This window comes from Castanea sativa, chromosome 12 (assembly GCF_040712315.1).
Source record: "Castanea sativa cultivar Marrone di Chiusa Pesio chromosome 12, ASM4071231v1".
Classification (NCBI taxonomy): Eukaryota; Viridiplantae; Streptophyta; class Magnoliopsida; order Fagales; family Fagaceae; genus Castanea; species Castanea sativa.
In genome coordinates this window covers 538,680-547,400 of record NC_134024.1, presented here as the reverse complement: position 1 = coordinate 547,400, position 8,721 = coordinate 538,680, and the positions used below count along the sequence as shown (strand labels likewise).

The 8,721-nt window shown below is 32.0% G+C and overlaps 1 pseudogene; it reads left to right on the top strand.

The window, feature by feature from the left end:
• The first annotated feature begins 618 nt into the window (after window positions 1–618).
• On the top strand, window positions 619–7,869 carry LOC142619583 (disease resistance protein RPM1-like; annotated as a pseudogene).
• Window positions 7,870–8,721: the final 852 nt, after the last annotated feature.

Below are 8,721 nucleotides of genomic sequence, written 5' to 3'. Positions count from 1 at the left end.
GGCCAATGAACAGTGACATATGCGCGTGGAAAAAAAAAAAACGGGCTGGACGTGGACGTGCTGTGCTATCCAAACGCATTCTAAGTGTAATACTTAGTGTAATAGTATTGGATGATTCAACTTTCAATCTCAAACATTGAATTAAAAAATGTTTTAAAAAATGTTAAAAAATTAAAAAGTTAAAAGTTAAAAAATAGAATAGTAAAAATTGACGTGAGAGTGAGTTAGTGTAATTGCTCTCGATGCAGTACCGGATCCAAATCCATTCTCAAGTGAACGATATTATTTTCAAGTCTCTCACTCATACGAAAAAAATAATATCGGAGATATTTGTCAATGACATAATATAACTATTGAAGAGATCATCAAAAATATAACTATTGAAGACTGTCTGTCTCAAATACTGAAACACATGAGCTGTCATCTTTTTCCTAATAAATTTAAAAATGTGAAGCAATAATCTTAAAAAAAAGAAAAAGAAAAAGAAAAAAAGCTGTGTGACAGTAATAATTCAAGAAACAGACAAGTGAAAGTCATAAAGCAAACAAGCAGTTAAGCAAAAAGTCATAAAAGTGAAAAATAAGAAGAAAGTGGTCAACCATGGGAACTTCAAGTCTGTAGTAAAAGGCTACTCATTCTCTGTTTTGCTGAGAAGAAAGAAAATGCTTCTCATTCTCAACTTTCGGTCTCAAGTGAAATACAGAGTGGAGAAAAGCCATCTTTATATTAATTAATTTATTTCTCTCGTTTGCGATGCTCCCTCTTTAGTATTTCTTTATCACCTTCAATTGTAAACTCCTCTTGTAAGTTCTCGAAGTCGACAATTCTTCTCAAGAAAATATTCGAGTTTAATTTTCAAGTAAGTCTATTCTTTGAAATATTTTACCACTGTATTTGCATACTTTAAATATTTAAAAGCATTAATTAGCTTTTGTTTCTATATTTGATAATTTGTTCTTTTGGATCTCCTAGGTTCCTACATCTATCTTCAATTTGAATATCAGATGGTGTAAATCTTGGGTACCAATTCGATTACTGGACTCAGGACTGGAGGTGGGAGTTGAAATATTTATTTTTTATTTATTAATTTGAATATTGTAAATTTTAGTTCAATTCTACTTATGTCTATATCATATATTCATTCTTTATTAATTATTGATACCACACTTCATGAGGTTGAGGTTGAGGTTGGGTCAGTTTGAATTTTAATTTTAATTTTTTTTGGGGGGGAGTTTGAATTTCTAATTGTTCTGCTTTTAATCAATTAGTTTGTACTTTTATTTGTAAATTTCTTGACGAATAAATAAAGGTTTTCTATCTTTTCAGTTAGTGGAATCACTTCATTTTATGTATTAATATGTTCTATTCTCTCTCATTGGTCACCTATTGTCTAACTGTTTGGTTTAAAATGCAAATTGCAATGCTTTTATTATCAATAAAACTTGTCATTTGAAAAGAAAAAAAGGCCAAATTGTTTGATCAATTAATGATAAAAATGAATAAAAACCCTCGATCATGCTTTGGGTGTTCTATTTTATGTTCCACTAATTACATACTATTACATAGTTTTTTTTTTTTCTCCTCTCATTTTCACTCTCATTTTCAAGTAACCAAAGTATATTGTTTTAACAATCAAAAATCAAATGCATTACATATTATAATTGATGAAGTATAAACTGTAAAGTATAAAGTGAAACACTAGAGTAGGACATGAGACTTTTGTTTGAGAATAAGAAGATTCAAAACAATTAAAATAAATTGGTCCCTTATGGAAGCATGACTCTATGGTTTGTTAATATAGAAATAGTAATTCAAGGAAAATTGAAATGTAAATTGTAAAGCATCTCTTAAACATGGCAAATCAAACAAATGTGTTAAACTTCATCTCTTATTAATGATTTAATTGTCACTTGAACAAGTTTAATATGTGAAAATTCATATTTTTGTCTATGTCTTTTACTGTCTTTACCTGAGAATAAATGCAATTATTATCTTGTAATAATTTGTTTAAAAGTTTTAAATTTCGTAATGAGATAAGAATGATATTTTAGAAAGACTCAATTATTTTGTTTCAAAAGAAATTTTTTTTAAAAAAAAGTCAAAATTTGGTCCATAAATTATAGTATAATTTTTTAATTCTTTTATCAAATTAACATTATTTCTCAAAAAAAAAAAAAATTTAACGTTATTTCATTTTAGTCCTTAAATCTTTTTTTTTTTGTTTGTTGAGAATCTCACTTTTTAAATCTTTACTTTATAAACATTTATTGCTACCCCGCCTTCCCTTACGGCCTTACCATTATTATGCAATAAAAAAATTCTAATGTAAAGACTAATGTACACATCCTCCTCTTTTTGTATTTTTTTTTTTAAAAGTTCACGAATCACATCCTTTTAGTGTTCTGTTTAATGTACAAATCACATGTTAGACAACACATGGTGGCATAAATACAAACCATGTGGAAATGATGATATTTTAATTATTGAAATGCTCTGTTTAAAAAAAAAATGTTGTTAGTGTCTTTAAAAAAAATGAAAATGTTGCCAGCGACAAATAGAAATATTTCTTACTGTTTAATTTAGATAAGAACAACGATCAATGTTTAATTTAAATAAATACAAAAATCACTGAATCTACACCACTTATCCCCCCCCCCCCCAAAAAAAATCATTCTTTAACTTAACTGACGTATTGGGACACTTTTTGAGAATTAGAATACTTACATGCATTATGTTTCTCACCTCTATTCTTATTTCTTTTTTTGTGCAGGTCTCCTAGGAAGCAACAAGTCAAAGCATGGCATTCTCTTTCTCTTTGGATGTGATATAATTGGAAGAAAGGGAGCCTAAAAATGGATCAGGCTGTAGTGGAACTCTTGACTGAAAATATCATTTCAATCCTTTCAAATGAAGCGTCTTTGTTATGGGGGGCTCGTGATGCAATTGAGGATATCAAAGATGAGTTGATAAGCATGCGATCGTTCTTAGCAGATGCTGATAGGAAGGGAGTAGGGAGTGAAGGCGAGAGAACTTGGGTGGCAAATGTGAGAGACATGGCATATGATGTTGAAGACATTATTGACAACTTCATGTATCACATGAATCGCCAACGAATTGGGGGTCGATCTTCTTGGATCCTTCACCACACCATTTACTTTCCAAAAAATCTCTGGGTGAGGCGTCAAACAGCCACCAAGATACAAAAAATTAATGGGAAAATCAGGGGTGCCATACCAGAGAGAAACCAAAGATATGGTATCGATCATATAGAGGGAACTAGCTCTAAAGATAATCAGAAACGGGTGGTCCGTCATGCTGAATCATCTCTTTTTTTTACAGAAGACGAACTTGTAGGGATTGAAAAGAAAAGGCAATCGATAATGGATTGGTTAATGGATGGAGAACCACATCAGACTGTCATTTCGATAGTTGGGATGGGAGGTTCGGGCAAGACCACACTAGCTGCCAACATCTACAAAATGATGATGTAAAGAAACATTTTGACTGTTGTTCATGGTTCACAATTTCCCAAGCATATGAATTAGAAGACGTATTGAGGAGCTTGATCAAGGAATTCCATGAGTCAAGGAAGGAAACAATACAAGCAGACTTGAATTCCATGAACTACAGATTGTTAGTAAAAACATTGGTAAATTATTTAGAGAAGAAAAGGTATCTTCTTGTCCTAGATGATGTTTGGGACACAAACCTCTTGGATGAAATAAAGGTATCACTTCGAGATAGTTGTATCGGGAGTAGAATCATTCTTACAACTCGAAAAGAAGATGTAGCTTGCTATCATTTGGGAGGTAAACATCATGTTCATTATATTCAATTGCTGCAAAATGAAGAGGCCTGGGAACTCTTTTGCAAGAGAGCATTCACAAACTGTCCCAATGGAAGATGTCCATTGGAGCTTAAATCTTTTGCTGAAGAACTTGTGGGAAAATGCGAAGGCCTACCACTTGCAATTGCATCTTTGGGCAGAATAATGTACTTCAAGAATATGTCTCAATGGAATGAAATTAAGAGCAACGCGAATTGGAGTCCAAGTAACAATCCTAAGCTAGAAGGAGTGAGGAGCATTTTGTTGCTTAGTTTCAACGATTTACCATATCAGTTGAAGCATTGTTTCTTATATTGCTCTCTTTTCCCAGAAGATCATGTGATTAGCAGAAAAAGACTTATTAAGCTATGGATGGCTGAAGGATTTGTAGAACTAAATGAAGGGTCCACTCTAGAAGATGAAGCAGACAACTATCTAGTAGAACTCACTTTTCGGAATATGCTTCAAGTTGTTGAGAGGAATGAATTTGGAAGGCCAAAGAGATGTAAAATGCATGATCTTCTACGGGAGCTTGCTCTATCAATATCAATCAAAGAAAAGTTTGGTGCTGTACATGGTGGAGGAGAAGAGATGAAAGAATGCAAAGCTCGCCGCATTTCAATTCACAAAACCAATGGGGAAATCAAATCATTTACGGGTACGTCAAAGCTCCGTTCTTTTCTTGTTTTTAACAAGTCGTTGAAAACATTGCCTTCAGGAGTTAAAATGTTAAGGGTTTTAGATTTGGAGGATGCCCCTATTGATGAATTGCCTGAGGAAGTATTCAAATTATTCAACTTAAGATACTTGAATTTAAGGGGAACTTTACTTAAGAGGCTCCCAAATTCCATAGAGCAGCTCCTTAATCTTCAAACCTTGGACATTGTGGATACACAAATAGAGGCCCTTCCTCTTGGAATAGGAAAGTTGCAAAACTTGCGTCATCTAATTATGTTTCGCTACACTAGAAATTGGAATGATTGCATACATTCTATAGGGATGCAAGCACCATCAAATATCGCCCAGTTAAAGAATTTGCAGTCTGTGTGTTCTATTGCAGCAAATGATGACTTGATAAGAAAAATTCGGAGCATGACCCAATTAACCACATTCGGTATTTCAAATGTGAAGGCAGCAAATGAGACGGATTTATGTATCTCAATTCAAAACATGACACGTCTTAGGAACATGTCTATAATGGTAGCTAATGAGGAGGACACTCTCCGAATGGATGTACTCTCATCTCCTCCTTCCAACCTTCAAAAGGTTTTTTTGACTGGAAAACTAGAGAAGGTGCCAAAGTGGTTTCGTTCACTTCAAAGCCTCACATATTTGCAGTTGCGTTGGTCGAGACTGGAAGAAGATCTACTTCCTCACATCGCTGCTTTGCCCAATTTGGGACGTCTTGGACTTACTAATGCCTATGTTGGAAAACAGCTATGTTTCAATACAAGCTTTCTTAAGCTTACAAGATTGAGCATTTATAATTTTCCTCAATTGAATGAGTTAATAATAGAAAAGGGGGTGATGCCAAAGCTAAAATTCCTATATATTTGCAGTTGCATGGAGTTAAAGACAGTGCCCAAGGGCATTGAATACCTTCGAAATCTCCAACAACTAGATTTGGAATCTGTTTCAATGGAACTTGAAAATTGTATTCGGAACGAGGATTTTCCAAAAGTGCAACACATCCCAAAGATATACATCTAATAGTAATTTGGAAGGCTTCACAAAGGTAGCCTCTTAGTTCAATCTATTTTTTCTTCCACTTTTAACCTTTAAATGAATGGTTGCATTCATTTTATCATTTAAGCTATTTCTTTGAAGTAATGGTTTCTGACATCATAAATAAGTAATCCATTCTAACGATTAATTGTACTTAATCGTATCTCTGTTTTTTTACCCACGGCAAGATCATGCTTGCTATTGCTTGATTGCTTGGAGTTTGTTTTATCTTCCATCTTGGCATAGAAAAATAAAATAAAATAAAATAAAATCCTCGCAATAGATAAAATTAGTTTCTGGGCCTGAATTAAGATGTTGTCTATATAAATGTATTTGGGTGTATTCTGTTTGTGGGTATGTCAAGCCCACCATATGTTTGAGGAAAGTCCTCTATGGGTGTTGTGTGATTGGAAGATACAAGATTTTGACTTATGTAACCCCACAATTTTTAGTGGATTTTTCATTATGCGTCTTTCATGGGTGTTGATTATCCTAGGCTTGCATATAATTTTCAATTCTATGTACAAAGGTTTCTTAGATTTGGTTTGGTTATGATGTCTTTTTTTGTGGTTTGGTCCACATATTGGTCCGTTTTAGTAAGCCACATGTTAGCTTGTGATTTGTTTATATATAAATATTTGTGTTTCAAACTTTTAAGTGCATACTTTACTTCTTATATAATTTGAGAACTAGTCATCATGAATACATTGATTAATAATAGCTTCTTCTTTTTATTTTTATTTTTTTGCCATTGATAATAGGATGTTTTAACTCTTAAGTGCTCAAATTGCTAGTCTGCGACACTATGCTCTTAAGTTCGCAATTTCTATATGAATGAGATGTGATTAAGGTTTATTTATTTTCTGATAAGTATAATCACAATTCAATTACTTTCCCTTTATTGATGCATCTTGGCCATTAACCTATGGTTCTTGAGTCCTAGTTAAAAAATATAAATTCTTAATGAGATTGCCAATTTTTCTTTGTTTTTCCAATTCTTCTTTTGGGTAGCAAATCTCTCTTGCTTTAAACTGTATTTTTACTACATTCCTTATTGTTAGGTTGTCATAAGCTCATGAAGAGAAATGAGTGATCCAAGTCATAATTTCCAATTAATACATGTTGAACAATTTTGTTTATGTCTTCTTTTATGTGATTGGAATTGCAACTTGATACTTTGTGTTACCTAAGTTAGCAATATCTATTTGAATTTGTTATCATACTCTTAGACATAACTCATAAGTTACTCTTTGTTATTCAGTGTTGCGATGCATCCCAAAAATCTACATCTGGTAGTAATTCGGGAATGTTTCATGAAGGTAGGTTCTCAATTCTTTGTGTTTTTCTTCTTCTTTTTATCTTTTTTCATGCATGGTTATCGCATTCATTTCTATCTTTCATCTAACCCCCTCCCCCACCCCAAAAAAAAAAAAAGCTTTGCTTCATCTAAGTTATTTCACTAACAAATTTATGTATGCTTGACTTATATTATTTATCCACTTTGTAATAGCTTAAGTTTTTGAAACTAATGGTTTCTAACATGATAAATAAGTAACCATGTTCATGCCTAACAATGCTTGCTATTGCATGATTGCTTGGAGTTTGATTCAGTTACCATCTTGGCATAAACTGATAAACACATCAAATTCTTTGAAATAGAATGAATTAGCTTTTGGATCCTGTGTCAAAATACTATTTTTAATATGTCTTTTGATGTGTATGCATGTGTGAATGTGTGTTTGTAGGCGTGTTCTGTATGTGAGTAATGCCCACGATATGTTCCAGGAAAGTCCTTTATGAATGATGTGTGATTGGAAGATACAAGATTGTGACTTATTTTACACTGACTTTTTCTGGGTTTTTTCATTATGTGTCCTCCATGCATGTCAATAATCCTAATCTTGCTTGTGATTTTCAATTGTATGTATAGAGGTTTCTTAGATTTGGTTTGGCTATGATGTCTTATTATTTGTGGTTTGGAACATGAATTTGTCAGTTTTAATAAGCCATATCTCTGTTTTTTTTTTTTTTTTTTAATTTTATTTTACTTGTGACAGAATGATGCTGAAGGTTATGAGTTTGCCTTGTTTGCTTCGAAAGGATTATGTTTCGTTTGGAGCTCCAATTCTAAGTATTGTTTGGGTATTTTGGTTATTGTTCAATAAATTAATACTCAAGACTTTGTTTCTTAGTTGTTTGTAATAAATGTAAAAGTTTGAACTCCAAGATGCCTTTGTGGCAGTTTGTTGGAAGATTGCCATTGGTTCAACAGTGGATTTGCTCATCTTTTGTGTTGTAATTTGTATGTAATTTATTTTGTGTAAACCATTAACATCCGTATGAATTGTTTTCTATTGTTTCTAAATTTTATAGTTCTTTTGTTTAATTTTCTTCAATAACTTGATGAACTTGATCCAAACCAACATCAGGGTTTTTTTTTTTTTTTTTTTTTTTGTTGCGGATTGAAGGGTTTGGTCCTTATTTTTTTGAAACTTAAGTTGGATCAGGTTGAAAAGTTGACAAAAATTTCAATCCAAATAACCCGATCCAATCGCACTATTAATTAATATTTTAAAAAATATATATGTATAAATCTTTAATTTAAATTATTTTAGATTTTATATACCTATAAAAAAATTTAATTTATTTTAGACTTTATAACTTGCTTTAAATTTGTTAGTTTGGACTGTCTTAGTATTTTGAGATTTATTTTAGATGAAATTGTAATTATTTATTAAAAAAATGGGTTTAAATTGGTGAATGAAAACCAAAATTTTTAATAGGCCTGACAAAATGGTTCTAACGACCCAACCCAACCCTACATGTTCCCTATGAAGCAGGTTGAGTTGAACATTTCTCAACATGTAAAATTGTTGGCTTTTAAAAAAACACAAATCAAAATCCAACCTATTCCAATGCATTCACACCTCTATTTTCTATTTTCATAAACAATTATGCTCTTGCAACTTTGTACATCTTATGATTGATGATAATAATAAAATAAAGTTTCCATTTTATCTAAAATTATTTAACACCCTACCGCCACTCTTCATAGCAAAATTGTTGAAACGAATTAAATAATATTTTTGGAGAACCCACAAATTTTTTTCATGGATACAATAGTGAGCACACAATTTGAATAATAGTTTGATGAACCCTTTTTCATCCTA